The 27,878-nt window shown below is 36.4% G+C and overlaps 1 long non-coding RNA gene across 2 annotated transcripts in view; it reads left to right on the top strand.

The window, feature by feature from the left end:
- LOC140623083 (uncharacterized) overlaps positions 1-26,442 on the top strand; it is a 252,763-nt gene extending 226,321 nt beyond the window's left edge. The window contains exons 5-7 of one of the 2 annotated variants that reach the window (XR_012022758.1): positions 22,203-22,320; positions 23,598-23,734; positions 26,322-26,442. This is a non-coding gene — a long non-coding RNA (uncharacterized lncRNA). Of the gene's footprint in view, positions 1-1,664; positions 1,797-22,202; positions 22,321-23,597; positions 23,735-26,321 lie in introns of those variants that run through there. The other variant, XR_012022763.1, reaches the window with a different exon arrangement.
- The last annotated feature ends 1,436 nt before the right edge of the window (positions 26,443-27,878 follow it).

Below are 27,878 nucleotides of genomic sequence, written 5' to 3'. Positions count from 1 at the left end.
TTTATTTATTTATTCATGAAATACACAGAGAGAGAGAGAGAGAAAGAGAGAGAGAGAGAGAGACAGGCAAGGGAGAAGCAGGCTCCATGCAGGGAACCCAATGTGGGACTCGATCCCAGGACTCCAGGATCATGCCCTGGGCTGAAGGAGGCACTAAACCTCTGAGCCCCCCAGGGATCCCACCTTGAAGGTTTCTAACATGAATTGGTGCATCCTCAGAAGTATACAGAAGAAGCTTTAGTACAGTGCAACCCCTTTCCACCAGGAAGAAAGAATTTAAAAACATTACAACTTTAAAACAAAAACCAAAACTTACCCTTGTCTGTCCATTGGCTTATATGGTAGTGACTATACCATTAAGCTGGAGTTTTCATTGTTAGGCTCTTTCTAAGTAATAGGATTTTTTCTTAAAAAAATATTTCAGTTGAATGCGATATATTTTGTCCATGTGTGCATGGCTTAAAGGCAGAAGGAATTCTGTACAGACTACTCTCTCCCGTCTTAGTCCCCAAAACTTTCCCTCGGGCTAAATCAAGCATAGAAAATTTTTGCTTAAATGCATTTTTTAAAGGAAAAGTCATAATCAATTGGGAAAAAAAGGCATCTGATAATGAAAATGGTTTTTTCAAGCATAGCGATAACATTTGCTGCTGTGCATTCTATAAAAAGCCTTTGGATTCCTATAACAGGGACAGTGGTATTGCTCTGCTTCCTGCTGCTGATTATAATTTTAAAGATGGAAAATCTAGATGTTCTATTTTGTCCTATGAAACAATCTCTGACTCTGTGGTCAGCCTGGTGTCATATTTATCCGGGACCATAATTTTCCTAGGCAACAAGAAAATGTGCATCATTTCTTTCTTCAAATATTACTATGCAACTTCTATTCTTGGTTCTGGGATACAGTAATTAAAAAATTCTGGCTACTTGAAAGTTGGGTTTATAAGCAAACAGTTAAAATATCATGTGTTTAGAATTACATTTGATGTTATACACAGAGCTATGGGGATGTAAAGAAGAGAGATCCACATCCATCTTGAAAAGGAATTTCAATCTTGTAGAGTCTTCTAAAAGATAGAATTCTTGGCTATGGTTATTCATTGCCTTCCTGCCTAGAATGCAGGATGATCAGACTGGTTGATGCTCTTTGGGGTTAAAAAAAAAAGTTGTCTATAGTGTCAGCAGGCTGCTCCCTTTGTGTGCATCAATAAATTTGAATCTGAAGGCAATTTTAAATGGCAGCAAAAAAATATTTTGAGCTGAAGAGGCATCACCAGGCTTTAGGCTTTAATGATTAAAGATCGGTAGCATGGCATAGATATTATGTGTATGTTTTTGGGTTCACACATTTTGGATCCTATCCTGTCTAACCCAAGTTAGCCATTACGTAGGCCAGTTACTTAACCTTAAGACTGTTTCTCATATATAAAATAGGGATTATATTACCCACCTTAAACCATTGTGAACATTGGAGAAGATTGAATACATGTGAAGCCTTACATCATATCTGGCACATAGTAAATCATTAACATGTGGTAGTTAATGTAATTCTGACATCAGTATATATTCAGGATACTTTATAGTTTACAAAGCATATCCAATTACTACTTTCGTTTATTTAATTTTTACCACAACCCCTCTATATTATTATTCCCACATTATAGATGAGTAAAGTGGAGGTCAAGGATAAATGGGCAGCAAGAGACCACACAGCTAGAAGGCACTAAGGAGGGAACTGAGTCCAGTCTTTGTTGGCTGTATCGGGCCATGCACTTTCCTCCCAGTATGTCAAGGCTGAGCCCATGTGGATCATGACCACAAGAGAAAAGTAGGTTTGCATTAGAGATTATTCTTGTCTTTCCTAGCCATTATGTTTTTCATTAACAAAGACGAAGCCTGACTCATGGCAAAAGGTAGGGATGGGCCTTTTTAAAGTAAGTCATAAGTATTAATGCAACAGCTTTCAATAAATTACTGTTATTTAAAATTCTTTCTGTGTACCTCCAGGATGTGTAATAGCTTGCCTCATTTATGTTTTTTCTTATTCATTCATTCTCAATGGACAAAAATTCTAATTCATTCAGTCTCTCCTGACACATTGTACTTGGCAGGTAATTCGTAATAAGCTTTAATTTTGAAAATGAACATTTGTCATTTGGGACCGTCATTTAGATAGTTTAAAAACACTGAACCCGCTGTGCAAACATCTGGAAAACTTGATGGTAGGGGATTGTTTGCTGCACTCAACATGTCTACCAAGTAGATGATAGAATCAGACATAGAAAGGTCTGTTATCAGAGATCACCAGTAATGGTAATTTGTCTGGGAAGAGGTGTTGGTGGAGGTAAAAAAAGAAAAAAGTCATTTTCCAACAGTTTGGCAAATGCATTTGCTATTTTGGACTAGTTACTAATTGATGCTTTAAACCTGTGATCCAATGTACTATTAAATATGAAATCAGTACACAGAGTCTCATACCCATGTAAAGACAGACATCTGAAGTAAATTTAAAGATGAGAAAATTAATGCAAAAATGCCATACTTTGAAAGTAAATCCTCTGGGAATTGTCAAATGCCAGTCAGTTACTTGTCTAAGTCAGCATTTTTGTGAAGACTCTAAAACCAAGAACAAGGCTTTAAGAATTTTGACCAGTTTCTTTAGTAATATATGCAGATAATCAGAGAAGAAACATGAAGGAAAATTATGATTTTAGTTTTAAAATATGATAATCTATTCTTCTTTAAAAAAATAATTGATATCACAGGACCTAAAGCCATCTCGTTCACCATATTCTCTGATAAGCTTCATTTTTTAAAAGACTAAAAACTTAAGGGAGATTTACGAGGGAGATTCTGGACTTTAAATACATAAGTATCAGAGACTAGTTTTTATAGTAACTGAAAGAGGTCAACAATGTCTCTGCAAAGCATTCTGAGACTTATCTTAAAATGGGAGGTTAGATAGGCTGCAGAATCATATGAGAGCATGGCTCATAGATCATTGTAAGATAAACTAGGTCTACCTAAATTATGGATGCTTTTACTTTGTGGAGAGGGACATACATTTAAGCAGACATTTTACAAATTATAATACACACCTGCTTCCAAAGTCACAGTTAAAAAACTAAGGACAGAGTATCCAACTGCCAAGTAGAACTACAGTATTCATCGAGAAGCTGGCATTTTGACGTGGTCTTGAAGACAACACAGAAAGTTGCCTAGGGAAAGTTTTTTCTGGGAAAGTGGATAGTATATGCAAACATGGTGGGCAGTAATTTGAAGAATGGGGAAGTTTTCTCTGGATGTGAGTCTAATGGGATTACTAGAGATCTACTAATTCCTTTTGGTAGTGAATAAAACAGATCCCAAATTTTACGGATTTAGTGACTCAAGGGGATTGCCTTATTAGTTATCATTGTACGTGTAGTTGATGGAGTGTGTATAGAGCAGGGATGCTTTTGCCATTTCTCAGAGGCCAACTACCCGATATTGGAACTCTCTAGTCAAAGTAAAATTGAGAAACGAATGTGAGAGATAGTGAGAATAAAAGTGGAAAGGCAAATGAAAGAGTTATATATTTGAAAATAGATATTTTCTGTACCTTTTCCCTCTAAAAATGCTGGAATAGTCACCCCTTCAGAAGAATTAATATATGTTTCAGTGGAAGAGGTTTTTGCAAATGTTTAATTCATCACTCCATTTTCTTAAATGAGGAAACCAAGGTCCAGAGGAGTTGAAGAGCTTGTTCCAGACCACAGCTATTTGCAGGTGTAAAGGAGAATAGAACTTAAATGCTTTGACTCCTGCTACAAAATTCTTTCCTTTAAACCAATACAGCTTTTAGACAAATCACCACTGTATGAATTAATTGGTCAACAAATATTTATTGATTGCATTACAGTGGCTCCATATTGTGCTGGATTCTACAAGGAATGAAAAATAAAAAGAATACATAATATGGAGACAATGCATTAAAATACTAGAAAAATATAGTAATCAAGCCATGGAGAATGAGAACTTGTATTAATACGTGGCTATTGCAGAACCTAGTGTTCCCAAACTTTCATTCAGGTAAGGGTGGACACTTGAAGATCATAGCCTTGATTTTTAGGTTTTCTGATGTAAGCTGTGAATGAAAAGTAGATTTAATTTCCCATTATCATTCTAGTTGATTTGCTATATCTTCCTAGAGCACTCTACCGAGAAGGATTTTGATCCTATTTGATGCCAACAGAAAGACACACTATGATCAATTAGTAATGACTGTCATGACATAGTAATGAAAATTAGGTGACATATTCTCACACATGGTCTAGATATCCCAGAGCATCTCTAAATAATTTTAAGAAAAGCATCAAAGATACAGCCAGTATAGTAATAAACATCTCACATTGTAGTTTTCTTCAGAGAGCAAAGGTTTCTCCAAACTAGAACAGTGATACTGAAACAGAAAACTATACTTCTTACCCCAGAGAATGAGTCAATGCCAAAAGATTATGTAAGCATCACTAATGTGCTTACATGGGAAGATATTGCTGCCAATTATATTTCTATCCTGACTATATTACTCAGATCTTAAGATGATGTCACTCTGTGTGTTTGTGTATATCTTATGACATGAGACCAGGAAAGAAAAAGAAAAGATCTAGGCTGATCTGAATAGAGGCTTTGGCATCTATATGCCACTCACCTGAATCATTTTTAAATCAGACTGTCCTTCAATCTTATGATTCAATCTAATAGCTAAATAGCTAAATGCATTTCGTCAATGCCATGGATACTCTCAAAGTCTTATAAAAAATAGTCTGGGCTCATGAAGACTGAATTAAAAGACATTCACTTGTGGTGGCTTTAAACCACATAGGATGACTCATCATATCGGTTACATCTACTTGTGCTGAAGTTTGTCTTGAGTAACTATTGTGTTAAGTGCTCTCCATAAGTAGCATTCATGCAAATCTATTTTTTTCCAGATCATTAAGGCACTTTAACACAAAGGAGTAGAACTCTACCTTGTAACCACATCCTGAGTTTGTTTCTCTATAGGAAGATTGCTTTGTGCCTGAAAGCTATACAGGATATTTAAAGACTTGCACAAATGATTAAAATTACCCACACTTATTTTTCCTGGCAGCCTCAGCCCTGTGCTTTACCTGTCATTCAACCCATCTAAAAGCCAAAGAGAAGGGCTGAGACAGAGTAGAAATCCTGTCACATGACATCGCCCTCCCTCCAATCTCCTTTTTAAGATCCCCTGCAATTGTCATTTACATTGAAGCTCTGTACTCTGGCCTGCAGGTAGAGAATTGCTCTTTTGTTGAGAGTTTAATTTCTGTTCCAGGTCAGAAAACAAAGATTTTGCAGACATCAGACTGCTTCGAAAGCATTTCATTGCCAGGACTTTCTAAACAGAAGAAAGCCAGAAAGCAAGGCACTCCCTGAAATGTTAAATATAAAGGTGCCCTTAAGGAAATGAACAGTTTGGTTCTTTTGTAGTCCAGAGTTTAAGAATTGAACAGCACCCTCACTTATGTCATCTAAAGAGAATTGGGGAGCAAATAGCGGCAATTCAACAAATTCTACAAGCACTAATAGGGCAGGCACTATATAGGTACCAGGGATATGGAATTCAGTTAGAATGTCTCAGGTTTCATGGAGCCCAATGGCTGGTAAGAACAATTGATGTGTTAGTGACTATAACTAAAGTACACTCTCAGTACAGTTGGAAGGGATTGAAGGGCAGTTCAGAGCAGAAAGAGACAAAGGGAATAGAAAATCATGTCTCCTCATATTCAAGTCTATTTTGATGATGTGAGTATAGACAGTACACATTCTGTAACAAGTACACAGTCAATTTCCCATCTGTATGATGTTGGGTTGGGAAATGTTTAGGCAATAACTATAAGATACTTTCTATTTTTTTTTTAACTAGAGTCCATTGTCTTAAGACAGCGGGAAATATCTGGGTGCCTGGGTGGCTCAGTCTGTTGAGTATCCAATTCCTGATTTCAGCTCAGGTCATGATGTCAGGGTCATGGGGTTAAGCCCTGTATCAGGCTCCACACTCAGCAGGGAATCTGCTTGGGATTCTTTACATTTCCCTCTGCCCTTTCCCCCACTCACTCTCTCCTTCTCTAAAAGAAAGAAAGAAATCCTTTAAAAACAAACAAATAAACAAACAAACAAAACAAGGAAGATACCAGGATTTAGCTGAAAATGTCACCCATATTTTAATCTAGGGATATATCTTGTTAAATTATATAATCTGTCATTCTCTTTGAATTTATTTCATAGTGATTGTGAATCTCCTTATTTTCTTTAATCTTGCTTATAATTAATTTACTTTATTGGATTCTAAAACAAAAGAATATTTTCTTGAGATGTTCAGAAAATATAGAAAAATTCAAAGAAGGAAATTAAAGTAATCCATAATCTACCAGCCTACTATGCAGACTTGCTGTTAGTATTTTGAAACATTTTCTTCCATAATATTTTTTATAATCTACTGTATTTTTATAAAATTGATCATATGGTTCATTGTATAACCTGATTTTTTTTCAGATTTTATTTATTTATTCATGAGAGACAGAGAGAGAGAGAGAGAGGTAGAGACACAGGCAGAGGGAGAAGCAGGCTCCATGCAGGGATCCCAATGCAGGCCTTGATCCTGAATCCCAGAATCATGACCTGAGCCGAAGGCAGGCGCCCAACCGCTGAGGCACCTGGGCTGCCCGAACCTGATTTTTACTGGTAGATGTATTCATGCTTATAATCTGTTTTACCAATTTCATATGGTTGATTCATTGTTTTTTTTTCCTTCAAATTTTTTCACCGTATTATCATTTCTCATGAAAGAATAAGAACTGATATGGCATGAGAGGAGCCAATTCTGTGCATTCCAGAAAAAGAGCTACAAACAAACTGTATAACACCCTCAAATAATGGGAATATACTTGAATCCAAGACTGTGTCCTACATTTCATATTCTCTGCAATGCAAACTGCAGACCAGGTAGCCATGGAGGAGCTCATCTAAATTACTTAGAAATTTCAGAAAGGAAATTATAGGATATGAAATGAACTACTTAGCAGTCACTATGCTAAACCTCATTAGGGATTCAAGTGCATATCATGCTGAAAAATATGACAATGACTTTACTTTGAAAATGGAATAAAATATAAGGGTTTTAATAGGGGAAATAATATTAATAATAAGATGATATAGTGGCAGTTATTGAATGTTTTCATGTATAAGACATTCTGATTTATATACATTAACTTATTTACTACTAAAACCTATTATTCTTATCCTCAGATAGTAACTAGAGAAATCAAGACTTAGAAAGAACAAGCACATTGGTAGAAACGGATGGGGTGCTTGGAATTTTCTCCATTGAGATCTTATTGTCTTTTAGGTCTCACATTAAATGTTATAAACCTCTGTTATAGAGGCCTTTATTATAAGACCCTGGTTTCTTTTCCTCAAAGTAATTATCACCAATACTATTATTTTCTCCCTAATTTGTTTATTTCCTATTCTGTTGACTGAAATGTAACCTCTATAAAGGCATGGGCATCTCTTATGCTTATCCTATATCCTCAGCACCTTGAACAATATCTAGTAACTATCTGGTGATCCATAAATATCTTCTTCAGAGAAAGAATACATGGGATAAAGGGCATGGTGTCTGCCCTCAAAGAATAGACAACCTGCTCAATTCTAAGATAGGCACAGAAGTTGAGTTTGGTAAATGGTAAATTTCGAGAGTCCCTGAGAAATTGTAGTTCTATGAAGCAAAGGGGAGCCAGAGTTCATACCCACCTGTGGGTGCTTAGCAAAGGGCCCAGGCAGAGGCCATGATTAAGGGAGGCCCTGGACCTATAAATTGCTTGAAAGAGTATCTTCAACTTTGTCCCAGTTATTTAAGCCCAGCCCTGGCGATTCAAGAAATGAAAGAGCGCCCCTTCAAAGAGAGAGCTAGGAAACCCCATAGCCTTGATAAAAACACATCAAATGAGATGCTAACGCCCTACATTGATCACACTCAGAAAGTCTGACTGAAGATGTTTATCCTAATCCTCCAATCCAGACATTTCCTGAGATATGGTCAGGAGGGCTAATTACTCCAATACATAAAAACGGAAATGCTCTCAACCCAAACAGCCAGAGAGATCTCCATTAGCAGCAACAGCAGTAAACCCTGATGCTTCATCCTTGGTGAAAGAATAAAGCAATGTCGGACCAGTGACAGCAGCATCTATAAAATCCAAATTGGATTCCTCCCTTGAAAATGAGCCACAGACTTCATCTCTCCCCCGATTGCTGCATATTAACAAACATGTAAAAAAAAAAAAAATCCAACCGGGAGAAGAGATTTTCCCTGCTTTATTAGACTTTAAAATCACCCTGGACTCACTCTGGCTCCAGAAGTGAATCCACAACTGCTACAAAGGGAATGGATGGAAAACAAATGACGTATTTAAGTTTCTATATCAATCCATCAATTGAAGGATGAAAATAAGCATAAACGGATGCCTTCAAGCGGGAAAGTGAGACAAGGACTCACATCTCATAGCTTAATAGGTACTAGGATAAGTTACTCCCAGAGCTGGAGCCATGCCCAAGCTCAGGGTCTCTGATAAACCAAAGAGAACCAGACTATTGAGATGCCACATTGGGCTGAATTTCTTTGTGGTATTTAGATCATTCATGTGGGGACTAAAGGAAAGAGGTTAGTCACACATTACTGACCCACCTCTCTAGATCCATCTGCAGAGTAGTTCTTAGACTATTTTATTGATGGTCTGATAGAGTGCTGATTGATAATAACACACAATATAGAAAACAACATGCCTGGTTGATCATTAGAATGTGAATGCCAAGGAATAAAGAATTGCAATGTACTTAATTCAATTATTTTTTTTTTCTGTTACCAGAAATATATGGCACAGGTTCTAGCCTTGAAAGAGCATACAATATTTTAGTAAAGAAAAATATAAATGGGCAAATCTTAACAATCTCCTTAATCTTCTTAACAAAGAGATCCTTGATATTTCTGAGGAATGCCTCTAGAGTTTTCTCCAAATCAGGAATACCACTGAAGCATATAAAGCTATCCAATTCACTTGAGTACAATGAAATAACTCTGACCTGCAGCGTCTTAAATCCAGAGTTGCACAAAACTTGCATGGCATCTCCATAAAATGAACCATGATGTCATCAGTGTGCCAAAGTTTGGACTACAGGTTCTTATATGTGTCCCTTAATGGCCTACCATTTAAAGAAGAGTTTTTAAAAATCCAGATTCAATTATAAAGGTTGCCATATGCTCACAAAGTATAACAGTTAATATGTACTTAACTACCTTATCCTTGCCCTTCCTGGATAAATGTTTTCATGAAAACAATTTTATTCCAATACAGATCTGATTTGTTTTTAATGAACACTTATTTTCCAGCTTATACTCTTCATCTCAATGCACCTCTTAAGTTTAAGAGGAAACACTCCAGGAACAACATGAATTCAGTTAAAAAATATTGAGCTCCTACGACCTTCCAGGTATTGTAAAGAATAAAGAGACAAACACTTTCTGTTCTTATAGAAATGTTGCTCCATTGGGGAGAGAGCCAGCCTTTAAACAAGTAAATAAAGAAATACACAAAAATTGCACACAGTGATAAATGCTTAACTGAGACACAGAATACATGACATGTTAGAGAAGGACCGGAAGGCTGTTTTTATGAATGGTCAGAGAAGACTTCTCTAAGGAGTTGACATTAAGATCTGAATTACCAGGTGGACTGAGCCATCTTCAAAGGAAGGATAAGAGCATCTAAAGCTGAGAGAAGAGCAAGTGCAAAGACCAAAGGGAGGGACAGCCTTTAGCTTCCTTTACAAAAGAAAAGAAGCCCATTGAGAGAATGGGAAGAATGGTGCAAGAAAAAGTTAAGGATTTAAGCAGGGATTTAGACAGGGATCCTTCAGGGTTTTAATCAGAATAGGGGAATCGGGCTATACTTTAAGTGATAGGAGAAGCCATTGGAGATTTTTTTCACAGGGAAATTACATGATCTGACTCACGATTTTTAAGAGTCACTCTGGCTTCTATGTTGAGAATTCATGGCATGGAAACATATGTAGAAGGCAGCACTTGCAAGGGTCCGGGAAAGAGATAATGAAGGTTTGGAGCAGGGTGAAAATGGCAGAAGTGGTGATAAGGAGTCATATGCAGGATATATCCCAGAGGTAGAAAACAGGCATTTCTGGTGACTTCATGTTATTGAAAATAATCTTTGAAATCTTAAATATTAAGTCAAATTTTACGTGTGATAAGGGTTCAACTTTTAGAAATCTATCTAAATTGGGTTAGTCCAGAGAGATGTGTACATGAACAAAAATATTCATCAGTTTCAAGATAAAAATAGGTTGGGAAACAAATGGGGAATTTTTAGATATCCCTCAAGATGAAGGTACTTCAATAAACTGGAAGGTAAAATATGATACAATTATTATTACGGGGGGCTTAGTGGCTGAGCATCTGCATGGGTGATCCTGGGTCCTGGGATCAAATCTGGCATCAGGCTCCTCATGGGAAGCCTACTTCTCTCTCTCTGCCTGTGTCTCTGCCTCTATCTCTGTCTTTCATGAATAAATAAATAAAATCTTTAAAAACAAAATTGAATATACATGCATGCAGCACGTGCACAGGAAAATGTGGAAGGAAATACACAAAACTATTTCTTATTGACACTTTTTATGAGTGCATGTTAAACTTATCATTTAAAAATATCAACAATAAATATATTTCTATTGGGGGAAAATGGGTTTCCAGTACCTTCATTATCAGTGGTTTTGTTTAAACTATTTGTGTAGACTTCTGATTATCTAGATATCAGTTCTTTGTCAATTTAAATTTTCTTAACTTCCATGTGTCTGCTAAGTAGTTAGTAATTTGTCAACTTATACCAGTGCCCTTAAAAGCATGCTTTAGAAACAGAAGTACCAACAAAACAGCATCTGACAAGACTCCTTAATGATATTTAATGGTGAAAAAGTGAGCACTAAATTTTTATTTCTTCAGTATGACACCTTATGTTTTCATCAAGGACTTTTCACAAAATGAGGCCACCAAGATTGTCATCTGTGGACTTTGGGACTTTCGTTCAGCAGCCTATGCTTTAACTTTGCTTTACTGACATTGTCAGATTACACTAAAATCATCCTATCCACGAACATTTATACTGTTTAGTACTTTGCTACTCAACAATATACAGAAATAGAATATTATAAATTCTAATTATTTAGATTGCAAGATTAAATTATTCCTGATACTTCACAAAAGTCCTTGTGGTAATTATCCCCAAACTATAACAAATTATTTTCTGAGATCCTTTAATTTATTCATTGATATAATTTTTCTCCTTTTTTCCTCCATTATTTTACCCCTTCTTTTCTTTCTTGCTTCTTTCTTTCCTTCCTCATTAATTGCTCAATCACTCATTTATTTATTCACTTGATAAAGAGTTATTGAGTCTTACAATGTACCAGACATTGCTAAATGCTGATGATACAAGATGAGTATGACAGAAAATTTTTCCTCAAGGAACCTAGAGCCTATCAAATGCATAAGACAGACACATAAGGCTGTAAAAACAATCATGATGAGGGTATGATTTTTAATATTGCTAATGTTGATTTTTAAAAGATAAAACAGGAAATCTTAAGAAAAAAAAATAAAGAAGCAGAATTCACCCTTGTGGGCCTGTATCCTAGGTCTTTAGAACTATGGTCAGTTTGCTTTGGGTTAAAGGAATTTGTTTCAAAAATTTGAGAAGTTCTCGAATTTGGGATAGGACCTACATAATATCTGGAAAGCTGAATAGGGATCACCCAGGCAGAGGTGTAGCATGGACCAGAGGCAAGAGAGAAAGGAGGGCCTCAGATGAATTAGCATTTCCTGCAAGGATAGAATACTAAGAAATATCCTGGCACCTTTAGACATTGCTTACGCTGGCAACAGCTGAAGCATAAGGAAGGTTGAAAACTTGGTGGGATAAAACTAGAGAGCATATTAGAAATTATTCCTAAGATTAGACAGGGCTCCTCTAGAACATGTAGGAATCTCAGTTTCTTCTCACAGGTCCTACTGCCACATTTAAGGAGTTCCAGGCTACCTAATGTTGCTGCGGCTCTCATAACTCAGAAAGTCTTATCACTGGCTAATCAGATGCTCAAGTTGATTAATCAATATTGTAGAGAGCATTTGTGCCTGGAGATTTATGGAATAGTGCCTGAGGTTTATTGCTCTCGGGGCCTTAGTCTCAGTCTCAGATTCAGGCAAGGGGACACTGCCCTGGGTCCAACCTTTAAAAACCTCTTCTCTGACCATCCTGAGTCAGACTTTTCTCCATGAAGTGAGATATCCATAGGACCTAGGGAGCATCATGACTGCACAAGAGCCCATAATACCACCACTCTCACCAAAAAAAAATCACAAGTACCTCAAGTCCTGGGATTTCCTTCCAAGTGGTCCCAAATCCTTGTTTCAGGATGCATGTGTGCTTTCAACAAGAGGTGTCCAAGGGGCAGCCGTTTGCAGGAAAGGGGGCTGCATAGGATCAGTGCAGATGAAGCATAGGGATATGTCTGGGTTGTCAACATATAACATGTAGGACTCCTCACTGTAAAAGATGGACCCAGGTGTGGAAGAAGAAGGGGCAGATCATTTCTGGACATAAGGTGTATTGCCAGAGGCCAGTGGTAGAAGGGGCCCATTTTTCTGGTATAGAATTATCAGAAGTTCATGACCCAAAAAATTTGAACTTGGCATTAGAGGTTGCTGTGAAGGTATGTCCATTAAGGAAGGAAGATGGATTCAGCGGTATGCCAGAAGCAGTTTACAAAGTTTCAGAGGAAGTGACTACTACCACCGTTTCTAAGCCCCATGTTCAGTGGTGTCATGTTGGGTCATTGAAACTGGCTACAATGGGAATATCTACAGCATAGAAATGAGCAAATGCTACAGATCAACGTCCCTGTCACTTCTACATCCCCTTGAGAGAGCCAGTTGTTAAACATGCATTCTCATACCACTGCACTAAATATACTTTATTTAATGGCTTATGAGTTTAACATAAAACTTTTGAACATTTAGATTTGTGAATGTAGGTCTCTATACTCGATGAATGTTCAGGGTAAGATTGCCCAGAGTTAAGGCTGGGTTGTTGCAAGCTGCTTAAACTCAATGGAAATATTGGTTACCTCTGGGTGAAAATTATGACTTGATATTACATGCTGACCACTAGTCTATGATAAGACTCATCCTCCATTTCTTCTATTCCTGTAACTTAACCATTTGGATTATTGGAAGGTTGTCAGGATATATGATATTGAATGGATTAATAATCAGATATTATTTTTATGAGTTTAGACCCTTCCTCCTTTTGAGACATGAAAGGAAGATGCCCTTTGGAGCTTTCTAAAACTCAGAGGTAACCAAGACCTGATTATCAGATTTTAAGTGATATGGCATACCATGATAAGGAACTTATTTTGTATGGGGTGCATTCTGGAAGTCTTAATATATAAATCCAGACATATCCAGGCCTGTAGTCTATGATTCATATTTCTATTTTGTGTCCTAGGAACATTTTTTTTTACTAATATCTTGAAATTCAAAACTAACTGAACCTAGAATAATCTATCCATAGTTGGTTTTCCATATTTTGAAATATAATTTTATAAATATCTGGGTAAGTAATTTAAAAGAATAATTTCTTTCCCTAAGTCACAAGAGATTGATTCAGCAGGTATTGAGTGAGGTCCAGAAACTTGAATTTTTAGCAAATTTCTCAGTAGTTTTGGTGAACATGGGCAGTATTTTGAAAATATTAACTGGATCAAAAGTATCTAACTAATATCAAATTAGTAGAATAAGTTATTTTGGCATCATAGAAATAAACTGACCTAGGGGTGCCTGGGTGGCTCAGTCAGTTAAGCATCCAACCCTTGGCTTCAGTTCAAGTCATGATCTCAGCATGGAATCTGCTTGGGATTATCTCTCTCTCTTTCTCCCTTTGCCCCTCCCACTCATACTATCTCTTTTTCTCTAATAAATAAATAAATAAATAAATAAATAAATAAATAAATAAATAAATAAGAAATAAACTGACCTAAATGATTTGGGCCAACTCACACAGATATCACAGTTTATATAATACATGAAATTAATTATGTTTCCCTAAATTCACATGTTGAAGGTTGAACTCCCAATGTGACTATATTTTGAGATAAACCCTTTAATGAGATAATAAAGATTAAGGAAGTGTCCTTATAAAAAGAGGAGGAAATACCAGGAGTGTGTGTGTAGGAAGAAAAGGCCATGTAAGGATACAGTGAGAAGGTAGCCTCCTACAAGCCAGCAAGGGAGGTCTCACCAAAACCAACCTTGCTGGAACCTTGACCTTTGGACTTTTTAGTCTCCAGAACTCAGAAAATAAATCTTTGTTGTTTAAGCCACACAGTCTGTGGCATTCTATATAGTAGCCTGAGCAGACTACCAAACAAGCTAAAATATTTTTAAAAGAAGTGGCAAGTAACCAATAAAATCAATATGGTGGTCTTTAGTATGAGGAAAATATTTTCTCCAGAAACTGGGCTTCATCACTACAATAAGACCAATGTCTAATTTCATCATGCTCTGTGAAGAGGACTATTCAGACTGGCCAAACCAAGTGTTCTGATTTTGAAGGTTTTTATATGGATACTTCCAAAGATTGACTCACTGACTCCTTTTCCTTTGCTTCTGTGATTGACCAATTTTTCTTTTGGTAGATTCATTCTTTATCTTTTTAAATATAATTTACAGGGTTATAGTTTGGTTTTACCAACCAGAGACCCACTATATTTTTCTAAGATGACCTGGTATGTCTCTATTCAAATACATCCTATATAAGTTGCACAGTTCAATTTGCAGAGAAAGATCTCATTTCTGTGTGTATATTGGGCAGTCAGGAGTTCAGGGTTGGGAGAGGGGCTACTATGTACCTACCAAAGTAAATTCTCCTCTAAGTTGGGGTCCCATAACAAATCAAAGATAGGACAAGGGAATGAATGGTATAGAAAACCGTCTTTCTTAGGAAAATTAGTGGCAGATAAAGAGTATTTTCTCAATAGGTGGAATAGTTGATTAAGAGGGAAACTGGACCTCATGACCATAATGGGTAACTGAATGTTTATACTTATTAAAATAGATGTACTAGGATCAGTACGATATGGTTCAACATCCTCTTCTGAATTCAGATTATTTTTTCCCTAGTCACTTTTCAATTGTAAGTATCTATTATAAATAAGTTAGTTTTAAATAAGCTATTTCTAAAAGCCCGAGGAAGTATATTTTTCACATTTCTTTTTATTTGCTATGGTAAAAAAGGAAACCTCTGTCTCAGTCACCGTGATTATTAAGTCATTTCTCCACAGGTTTCCAGGGACCCTCTGCTAACTAATTTCCATTTTCAGTTGCTGATGACTATATTCATTCAACTAGAGTGATGGAGTTTCTTTTCATTGGTTTTAAAATAGGGTCTTTTATGGAAGGTTTCTGCATATCATCATTGAAGGAGCAGCATGTCATTTGTTTTTGTTAAAAGTTTCATTCAGGTCGTACGTAACTAAAAACACCTGGATAGTGAGTTCTCTCTGAATTCCTTGGTTTTATTATGAGGGGAATGTAGTCTTCAAGAATGTAGAGTGGAGGGAAATAATATTTACTACTAATAATTATCATTTCTCTATGCGAAATTCTTTGCACAAGATTCATTATAATATTATTCCCATTTTCTAGATGAATAAACTGAGAACCAAATAGGTGAAGCATATTAGTTTCGGTATGGAATGGCATGAAGAGAAGGATTATACTAGATCCCTCCATTAGGAAATGGAGATACCAGGTTTTAGTCCCAGATCTATCTGATATAAATCCAGGGTGGTCAGTTTTCCAGAGCTTTCCATTTTGACACTGAAAGTCTTGCATCCTGTCAATCCTGGGAAAACTGGGAGAGTTGATCCCCTTATTAAATTCTAGGCTCTTTCTACAATACCGTATTGTGGTTCATGCAATGGCTTTCTCAATAGATTTGTGTTAAATATTAAATATTAAATATTTTAAAAGGAAATTTTAGTATGAAGTAGATATTATTTTTTAAGTTTACCATTTTCCCCTTTGTGTTTGCTTATATACAGTGGTCTTTCTTACAATTAGTCAGGTATGCTGATTCTCATTGTTCCCGAGGGAGTGTTCAATAGGGAATAACATATTTCTTTGTCTATTTCAGGTTTAGTTCCTCTAAGCAATTGCAAAGTCTTTTAAAAACACAATATTTTTGATGCTATACCTGATTATGTATAAATACAAGTTTATGTTCTCAAAAATGACGGGATGATGATAGCTAAAATATGTTGGGCACTTGCTAGATTGCAGACACACTTCTAAGTATTTTCTGAAGATTGTCTTACAATTTCTGTATGAATTGTGTACTGCTTATTTTATAGACGGGAAAATTAAGGCACAGAGAGACATTCCAAGTTCACACATGCACTAAATGGCAGATCCAGTATTCAACCTTGGCAGTCTGACCCCATACCATATGCTCTTAAGTACCTGCACCCTGAAGAATAGAAAATGATAACATTGGTTGTAGACAGAGAGGGTCGATTGCAGAGGAAGGAATAAGGAATTGTATGCCAGTATTTCCTTGAGAAGGTGGCCAATAGCTACTCAGTCTTTCAGGGACCATGCCTTAGGAAGAACACATTTTAAAAAACAAAGACAAAACAAGGTATATTTTAAAAAAATCTGAGAGAAGGGGCATTTGTGCTCCATTCCTAAGTAGATCCAAGATAAGACAAGATCTCAGAGTAAAAATCATCTCATGGTAGGTCTAAGAGTTTATTCCTAAGAAACAGAGGTCAATTAGAATTTAATTCATCTGTATATTACAAAATGCCAAAATAAGGGAGATTTAGACAAATTAGAGAGTTTTGTTTGTTTGTTTGTTTGTTTACTCAAGAAGTTGAATTATAGTAGCCCCATGATCATTGGGTCAAGTTTCTTTATCACCATCCTTGTCAGGTTTTTTTTGTGCTCCAAAATGACTGCATGAAGCATCAGATTCATATTTTTAAAAACAAAGGAGATAAGAAAAGAACATGTCCCCTTTCAAAGTCCCATCCAACAACTTCCACATATATCTTAATTGGCCAGGATTTAGTCACATCACTACATTTGGTTGCAAGGATGGGAAGTATATTCTATTGTTAGGCATCCTAAACAAAATGTTCTTTAACATTGATAGGAAGAAAATCAGTATTGTGCATGAACTAAAAGTTTCAATCAGTAGTTCCCAAGAAACAGCATGACCCAATAATATTGGGATTCCTGAATGCCAGATGATCCAATATTAGCTGAAAAATATTCAGACTCAGAAGATCCAAAAGCCAGGAGGGAGGTACAATATAGTAGCAATCTTCATAACAGATGAAAATGAACATGTTGAGAAATGATCTTCTCTTCTCTGTAATACTGTATAAGCCCACCCATCACCAAATACCTCTTAAATCCCTGAAAAATTGATACAATTCTAGGGAAAGGGTACAGGAGCCCCAGCTGGGCTGAAATTCATTTTATTCCATCATAACCAAATGAGGTGGAGAGATTCATTTCAATTTAAGAATAAAGGTAAATTTTTTTTCACATCTAGGATTGTAGACCAGGATTCGTAAAAATTACACGTGTAAGTGAAAGGAGGAATGTATCATTACATGTCAGTATCAAGACTGTGCATAGAGACAGATGAATATTTATGGAGCCTGATACTGTTTGATTATATTCCAGCCTCTTCAGACCTCATGAGTGTTACCTTAAGCACTTTGGCATGTAAATAAGCATTTTTATTATGAATTAGAATGCATACCTTTGAGTTCAACTGTGTCAATTGAGCAGTTGAATTGTGTTAGTTGGCTGGAGCTGCCATGACAAAGAACCACAGCCTGGGTGGCTTAAACAACAGACATTCATTTTCTCACAGTTCTGGAGACTTAGAAGTCTGAGATCTAGGTGTTGGCAGACTTGGTGTCTTGTGAGGCCTTTCTGCTTAATTTGTAGATGGCTATCTCTTCTGTGTGTCTTCCCATGATCTTTCCTCTGTGTGCATCTGTGTTCTAATTTCCTCTCCTTATAAGGACACCAATTATATTAGATTAAGGCCACTCTAATGACTTCATTGTAATTTAATTACCTCTTTAAAAAAACCTATCTCCAAATATGGGCACATTCTGAAGTCCTGGGGGTTGGGACTTTGATGTATGAATTTAAAGGGGACCCAGTTCAGTTCTTAACACCAACTTTGAACCCAAATGATCTGGTGCTTATTGCATTATCGGGTGGCACTTTATGACCATGGAAACCCCAGGGTTATCTTCATCAGCAAGGATTATTGAGCACTCTCTCTGTGCCCTCTGTTAGGAGTTGTAGGATCATAAGACCCCAGCAATGTGCAGAGCTTCTAATTAACTGTGGTTTCTGGATATTGAAATTCTGCACTAGGCAATCTGTTCTATCTGCTCTCATTGAAATTTATTCTTCTGTAGACATAGGGAAGGACCCAAATACTTAAATTATAAATGAGCCCAGTACTTAAACATAGCAAGTATGTAATAAATATATGTGTATGAGTAACTATGAGAACAAAATATTGCTGTTAAAATCCCTTGTAATTGAGTCTAGTTTATGATTTTTAGTAGTTGTACAACCCTGGTTGCTCATGTTACATATTTTTTTTAAAATGAGGATAATCATTATTTATAAAACTTTATTAAATAACATTTCATATGACAAGAGCAATCTTTAAGCTCTATTCATACTATACAGTAGTCATTTATGGAAACTATATTAATATTAATTATGTATTGTGATTTATGGGAAAAAGCAACATCCTCCATTACTTCCATGCATGTTCATTTCACTCACAAAAGCCTCCCAAATACATCAGAGATATCTGCACAGCTCTGTCTGATATTACTTTCATCTTTCTAGGTGGGATTAAGAAGGACAAGAATGATATTCCTTTAGACTCTATAGTGCTGGCTAAGTTCTCTCTTTGTCTAATTGATTTAAAGAAAACAGGGTGAAGGCTTTCCTAGCTCTGCTTTCTAAGTAGTATATACACATTTTCAGGCCCCTGAAATATCAGAGGATTACTGGGGTAGCATATAGGGAGGATGCTCTATATATGAAGAAATATTAAAAATGTTCCTGTATCAGTTAGGTTTAGGTTAAGTTATGCTGCTGGAACAAAATAATCCCAAATCACAGTTGCTAAAAATAGTTTATTTCTTGCTCAAACTACATGTCCTATGTAATCAGGCAAGAAATTTCTTCAATAGTCATTCAGAGATAACCTAAGGGGCTTTCCTTTGATATACATATCCACCAAAAAAGTATGGCGAATTGCATAAATTGCACACTGTATCTTAGAATCTCTGCCAAGAAGAGACATATGCTACTTCTGCTTACATTTCCTGTGTGAAAGCAAATCCCATAGTCATCCCTAACTCCTAACCATGTGCCTGGAAGGGAAATGGAAATAGTTGGTGAACAGTAATAATATGTATTACTTATTAGTTGATTTCATCCCCTCCACATGAGAAAAGCCTACTGTGTATAAAGAAATGGCTTATGCACTTAGGACATAGGAGTTAATAGATATATCTCTATTTTCATAATGTTGTAATATCCTAATGCTTATAAAGTATGTCATAGATATGCATGTAATGGATAATATCAAGACAAGAAACATGGATGGAGATAGGCATGAGCATTCCTATTATTCTTACAGAACACTAAGTAAAATGTGGCTGGAGAAGATTGGTAAGGTGTAAGGCTAGAAAGGTCATGGGTAGGAAGAACATATATAGGGCCTGGTCAATCAATAGGAAGATTATGATTATGAGTGAGATAGGAGGAAAGATGATATCATCAAACTCACATTTTAAATGGTCAAGACTTGGGAAGAGAGCAAGACAGAAGCAGAGAGACCAGTTAGAATCTCATTGTTCAGGGTGAGAAAGGACAGGAGCATGGACCAAGACAGTACCATTGGAAGTGGTAAGGAGAGATTAGATTCTTGATATTTGAAGATAGGCCCAATAAGATTTGTTATAGCTTAGCTTTCAAATAAGAATTTTAATTGGGTCTTGGAATAAAAAATAAAGACTGACAAAAGACACTGCTGTGCCACAGGAAAACTTAAATGATGTGGACAGGGTTCTCCCTCAGTAGTAGGAGAAATCAAGATAATCTAAAGCTTATTTTCTCCTTTGCCCTTCCACTCTTTTGTTACTTCTATGTTAATCATTACATTACTTAACTTCCTCCACAAGTAAATAGAGAATATCAGAGGCAGCAGTTATCTCTTTCCTTCTCTACTTCCTTCAAAGTCTAGAATTTTGCTTCTCACAGAGTATGTGCTCAATTGAAGATATCAACTGAAGAGACTACCAAAAGTGGAATTAGAGAGAAAAAAAGATATCACATTATTGCTTCTTGGTTCATTATGAAATATAGTAGAATGCTTTGCTTACTCTGTCTTACACTCTTTCCTGTTCATGGTTATATTGCAACTGTTTTATGAACTATTGCTTTTGAACCATAGATCCTTTAAAAATTAGATTAGTTGCTAATATCCACCTTTTTTCTTCAACTCTTGGCTAAACTTTCAAGGGGGTACAAAACAAAAAGCCTAGGAACCATATACAATTCTATCTATCCTAGGAATGCTTCTGGATAGAGAAAAGTAAAAACAGACCCATTATGTATTCCCAGTGTCCTAGGGCACACTTTTAGTCTTGAGTGATGTACTTTACCTTCTAGGTCCTATAATAGTACATATACCCAGTAACTAATTTTTTCCACAAATATTTATGATGTACCAACTAGATCCTAGGGTCTAGGATCAGACACAAACAATCCAGATACTGGTCAAGTAATTTACAAGTGTTATTCATGTTACCAAAGTGAATGTAAAAATAAACATATAGGAGTTCAAAATGTGGTTCAGGCGATAAAAAAGTGAAAAATTTATAAAGTTCTTAGACCAATTTATGATGGAAGATCTATAACAGGAGTTCACAAACTATAGCTTATGGGTCAGTTGTACATTTTTGTAAATAGATTTTTATTGAAACACATTTTTGTCCATTCTTTAAAGTTTTCTCTATGAGTATTTTCCTACCATAATGGCAGAATTGAATAGTTGTGCTAGAAACTATAAAGATTCTCAAGGTTAAGTATTACTATGTGGTTCCCTACAAAATGTTTCCTCACCTCAGGTCTATGCAATGGCAGCAACAGCCACAGGAATACTCATAACTTTTAAGTGTGATATGCATGAAAATCTCTTCTTCCTGGTCATAGGGTTGGCAATGGCAACAAAATCTGTATCTGATTGGCCCATGAAAGCAAACCTAACATATGAGAGCATTTCTCTATGCTGGCCTATAGGAGAGAATTCACCTTAATGCAGTATTTTTATACAAGGCTAAAAGAGTTTTTCTAAATATGTGTCAATTGGTCTATCCCTCATTTAAAATTGTGAGAAAAACCATACAGAGGCTTTCTCCAGACCCAAATGTTGATTTATTGACTTTGGCAACTCTTGAGCTCATGTTTACTTTGTCATGACAATAAAGTTATTGAAATTGAAGTTGAATCAAATTGACAGATACCAAGAACTACAGCTAAACTGGCCCAAGTACATTTTTTATTTATAGGATTCCACATAGTGTATTATATTGGCATTTAATGAAGGCCAAAAATATTCCCAAACTGAGAGACAACCTAAAACAGCAAATTGACTAGTAGTTGTCTACTCATGATGGTTTTACATAGAAAGCAGTATCAATGGTATACCTCGGAGGTGGTAATGCAATGACATAGTGACTATTATGGGACAAAGAACAATTTCCTCCAAAATAAAGTATTTGTAGACCTTCTGTCCAAACACAGGATTTTAAAGAAAATGTCACTGACCATATAATTCCATTATTTTCAGATTTCTAAGGGTTTCTGTAATCGTTCCCACACAAGTTGTGCATCCTTATTTTTCTTTTAATTCACAATAAATTTGGACCCTTTTATTCTCTTTCAGTATTCAACCACATTTACTGAATACTCAGCAGCGTAATGGATTTATTATATGAGCAATCTCCGTAAATGTAGGAAGACAGGCCCTATGTCCTTAAAGATACAACCTAAAAAGAAAAATAGTAAGTTATAAAATATTTTGTAAAGCAGGCAATAAAATAATACACAGATAAACTCACAAAAAATGTTTATAAAACATGTGAGAGTGTGAACATTTTTGACCTATTGGGCTGATTATTAGTTATAGCTGCTTAGAGGACATTTGGTGGAAGTGAGCTTCAAATGGAATTTGGAAGGAAAGAACTTAGGACATTTGCAAGAGACCATAGATCAAAGGTTGATAAGCTATAGTCAAGTCTGGCTTGCTGGCTGTTTTTGTAAAAAAAAAAAAAAAAAAAAAAAAAAGTTTTATTGGAGCATCGTCATGTCCATTTGCTTATGAATTGTCAATTGCTGCTTTCATGCCACAGTCGCAAAACTGAGTGGTTGCAACAGTTAGTATAGTCTACATACCTTAAAATAATTTATAATATGGCTGTTTAAAATGGCCTTGACATGGTTTGCTGCTGTGCCTCAGAGGAGTAAGAAGCTAGAGGCTGAGACACTGACTAGTGAGAACTCTTTTTTTTTTTAAATTTTTTTTAAATTTATTTATGATAGTCACAGAGAGAGAGAGAGAAGCAGAGACACAGGCAGAGGGAGAAGCAGGCTCCATGCACCGGGAGCCCGACGTGGGACTCGATCCTGGGTCTCCAGGATCGCGCCCTGGGCCAAAGGCAGGCGCCAAACTGCTGCGCCACCCAGGGATCCCGAGAACTCTTATATTTTATCATTTGTAAAATAATTAGGACACAGATATTTGTATTTATTTAGCTGCTTTCAGTTATTTCATCTGCAAGGATGGATATAAATTAAAATGATATCAAAGATGATAATCACATAACTGAACCTTGATTTTCTTATTTGAAAAATAGAAACGATATCACCTACAAACAGATCTTTGAGAGGATTATATGGGAAAAAAAAACCCTTTCTCATGAAACCGGGCAGGGTTATCACCCTGAAACTGGCCTCCCCACTGTCACTGAGTTCTGAATCTCAACCTGTCATTTGGCTGAATCAGGGTTTACTTACAGAAGTATTTTTAACTTTCCCAAATGTTTGAGAACCTTCTTCTGAATAAGGAACTAGATTGTTCTCTCACACCATTCTTCAGGACTTCACTTCTGGACCCTTCACATTAGCCTAAGTGTGAATTGGAGTTTAAATCTGTGAAGGTCTCATTGTAAATGTAAAAGGGAACCTAAGACATTTAGCATTACTTGAAATATGTCCTAAACCAACTTAGGATTTGTTGGAAATAGAAAACTCATATTTTGATCATCTTTTTTTTTTTCAGAATTTAAGGAGAGAAAACTTTAAGAGAACTACATTATCCACAAAAATATTCTAAGTACTGCCATGCTATAAAGTCCAGCTGCGAAACTAGTCCTACCTCATGTATAATGCACCAAATACCAAGCTGCAGAATTTAAAGTAATTTTAAGAATTATGGGTGGAGATGAACACATTTCTCTTTAAAGGTTCTACTAAGTTGAAACTCATGCAAATATGCTATAGACATTTACATTCTTACATTCGAATCCTCTAACCCCTAAGATCTGAAATGTGTTGCCTGTTTCCAAGTACTTTCACATTATGGGTTTTATCCTTTAATCTGGTTTGGGAGACAAGGTGAAAGAAGTTCTTCTTCTTGTTCTTGTTCTTATTCTTGTTCTTGTTCTTCTTCTTCTTCTTCTTTCTTCTTCTTTTTTACCTTATAGAAAGGTTGAAGTTTAGCAGGTTAAAGAACTATTTTAGATACACATCAGAATTACCATTAATGCTCAAAACTTTGGCAATGATTCTGCGGTTCTGGGGAAGGCAAATTTTAGCTTGCATAAAAACTTTTCTGAATGTCTAAGTCTATATCTATATCTTTATATCTATATATGTCTGTCAAGAGAGGGAGATAAAGAGAGTTATAGAAATCACATCACTCTCTGCCATGCTAATGGTTATGCTCATAATATCCTTTAAAAGGATATTTCATGGATTATGCTTCTCTTTTGCAGTCATAGCAGATGTAGGACTCAGTGCTTGTGTTGAGAAGGATGTTACATGTTCCTCAATTCATGGAAACTTCAAGTTTGGAAAAGAGAGGACTCTGGTTAATATCTCCAGAGACCCACAGGGAATGTCACGCTCCATAAAATTGTTTATGCATTTGTATACAGTGCGTGATCATCATCTCTTGGCAAGAGGACACAAGTTAAGCACCTTCCATATGCAGCAGGGAAAACCCCTTCGGCAAGGAAGTCTACCCGTTGGCATGCACAAATTATACTAGCTTTAGTTTTACTATGTCAAAAGGAACATTCACCATACTTAATGAGAGGCATTGGATTAGTGCTGAGTGTTTTCAGCAGGGGAAGGAATGCTCAGGTGCTTGGGAAAACAAGTCACCTGGAGGGTACAGTGAAGGTCACTTACTCATATTGAAAAATCAATTACTTTGATGGCAGCAAATAGAATCTCCAGTATGCATATGGGGGTGCATGTACTCATACATGTGTGTTGAATACAAACATATATTTTATGTACTTTTACTGCCACTCATGTTTAATTTATAAAGCTGAGAAAGCAACACTATCTTGCCAGATGACCAGTCAATTATTCAAGTAGTCCTTTCCTCCCTTTCAAAGAGGGCGGCTTGAGAACGTGATTGTGTCCCAGGACCCCCCACTTTGTGTGCCAATTTGATTGTTCTTCCTATTAATTTTTTAGACATTTACTATGGAGTGTTCTGAATTGACAACTAAGACGGGCCAAACAACAAGCCATTGATTTCATGTTCCAGATATTCTTATTTTATAAACTTAGGCAATACAGGAAATATTCTTGTCTTAGAGAACATTTTTGAAAGTACCTATTAAGGGGAATTTTATGGTCAAATTCCAAAATTGACTTAAAGATATATTTATGTTCAGAAAAATCCATTTCTTTGTCCATTCTTCCATGATGCCTATAATTTCCACCCTGAGCATTATCATCCCTTTAGGTTGTAGCAGTTTTTAGAATGCCTAACAATATATGTCTTGGATAAAGTGAAGACATTAAGAGTTGTGTCTTTGTGGACGCTATTGAGTAAATTGGTATATCTAAATAGTCTGTTCACTAAAGAAATTGCACAGGGCATGTAAGTTTTGATTGATAGCAGGGAGGATGCATTTATTCAACCACTTATTTATTCAAGCATTCCCTATTTCTTTATCGAACATGATTTATTGATTTTCCACTGTGGAGGTTGAATGTTCATAGGAGAAGCTAATTGCTAATCTTAGGCCTCGTGAAGGCAGCAGCACCATATGAGGCATACCAGTGCACAAAGCGCAATCAAGTCTAGTCAGGAATAGAATGGTGAGAATCATGAAATGAAATATTGTTATTAGTCAAAGAGTCAAGGTCGTGTCCCACCTCTGTCTTTCCTGTGGTTTATCTTGACTACTGCTTGTGTCACTCAGCCAAAGTGTCATTAGGAGACTGTCCAATGTCTTGAGACAACTTTCATGGTGGTGAGGCACCAACTGGAGCACTGTTGCCCACCCGGGAATGCACACAGGGCCTCTTGCACAGTGGTTGCCTTCTATGGTCCTCCAATACCCCTTAAGGGTTCTGGGTTATAGACCCTTGAGCCAGAATCTAAACATTAAAGCCAATAAGATGATTCTTTAAAGAAAAAAAAAAACAAAAGATGTCAAGAAAATTAACATACCTTTAAAACAAGTACAGAGGTCCTATAGGTGGCATTCTCCTAAGTCAAAGCCAAGATCCTCACAGTAGCCCACAAGATTCTCATGATCCATATGCTCCACGCTCTCACACTCCTCGTCCTCGTACCTCTTTGAACTCAGCTCTCCACTCACTACCAAATAAGCGCTATGAAAACAGGAGGTGGGGTGTTTCTAGTACTTAGAATAGTATCTGGCAAAGAGTAGGCTCTGAGTACATATTCCTTTAAAGCAAAGCGTGAGCAGTTTATATGTCTAGCCTCTCTCTCTGTTTAACTGTTTAATTCTTTCAGCCTCAGATCCCTTGTTTATAAAGATAAGAACCATACTGCCCATCCTCCAGAGAAGCTGAGAGAATAAAAAAGAATAACCCACATAAAGGATCTGGCACAGTGGCCTACATGAAGTCAGTAGTCAATAAATTTTTGTTTTGCTTCCTGTCCTCTTTTATTCTCTATGTGTAATAATAGTAGTTAATATTTACTGTATTGTTACCATACGCCAGGTTCTATGCTGAGCACTGTATAAGCATTGTCTCATTGAATTTCTCAGCCCTGTGAGCTAGGAACTATTACTACTCTCATTTTATAAATAAAGATTAGAAAAGTTAAATTATTTTTTCCAAGATCACACAGTCAGTAAGCAGTCAAATCAAGATGTAAATTAGGTTTACCTGACACCATAATCCCTTACTTTGCCATACATAGTGAATGCAGTAGGAAATACTTAATTGCTCTCTTGAGCTTGAATCATGCATGTATAGATGACTAATATATTGTTCATGCTCCAAAAGCTGGAGTATATTGGTGTCCCTTACCAATGGACATCGTGGTCCATTTACATGTTTGCTTGTTTGTTTAATCTCAAGATAGCTTAAATTGCCTGGCTCACTTGATAAATTTGTCTGGACCATCTTCATAAAATTCCATCTCTGACTCTAGAGAGTTCATGTGCAGGTCTTCATAATATATAAAATAGATTTGCCACCTACTGTTGATTACTTACTTGCAAGGAGCTGTAATATAAAATATATTTACATGTATTATTTTGCATATAGTATATTTTTGAATTCTCAAACCAACCCTATTATATAGACATTATTATACCCATTTTTACCAACAGGGTCATTGGAGAGGTTAGGTTTGTCTGAAGCCACACAGTCAGTAAGTAGCAAAGCCCTTAAGAAACTATGGAACCTGAATTTCAGCAACTGATTTTCATAGGAGTTAACATAACTCAAAAACCTAATTCAGTCTGACTCCAGTGCCTGTGCTCTTAACTATTGTATTAAACTATAAAGTACTATATAAATGTGAGGATTTATTATACCTTTTCTTATACCATTATTCCCCATGGAAATTTCTGCTCTGGAATGCCTTCATAAGAACTTTAAGTTCCATCTACAGGAACCCTCTTTGCAATCAATTATTCAAGGAACTGAGTTGACAATTGCTCTCACAAGTATCCAAAAACGAAGGCCAAAAATGACTTTGGCATAACAACCCAAATGCTCATCAAGTGTCTATCTGACCACTTTGGCTGAATGGAGAGGCCCTTAGCCATGAAGTAATAGGCAGTTCAGATAAAGCATTTATATGGGCTGCCTAAAACTCGAAATTGGCAATCTTCCCAAAGTGGAGTGCCAAGGTTCTGACCTGTTCCTGGGCAGAGGGGAAGGTTGCAGGCTCTTCTCTCATTGCTGATGTCTCAGTTGCCAAGGATGCATGCCTGCCAGCTTCCAAATCAACTTCTGGTTGAGATTTGAGATGGAGACCACTTCTGTGGAGTGAATTAGGCATCTGGAGAAACAGCATTAATTTCGTTAAGCTGCTCAAAAATAAGTTAGGAGC

This window comes from Canis lupus, chromosome 2 (genome assembly GCF_048164855.1).
Source record: "Canis lupus baileyi chromosome 2, mCanLup2.hap1, whole genome shotgun sequence".
In the NCBI taxonomy this organism is placed as follows: domain Eukaryota; kingdom Metazoa; phylum Chordata; class Mammalia; order Carnivora; family Canidae; genus Canis; species Canis lupus.
Note: the sequence above shows the minus strand (reverse complement) of the source record. Positions and strands in the feature narration are given on the sequence as shown.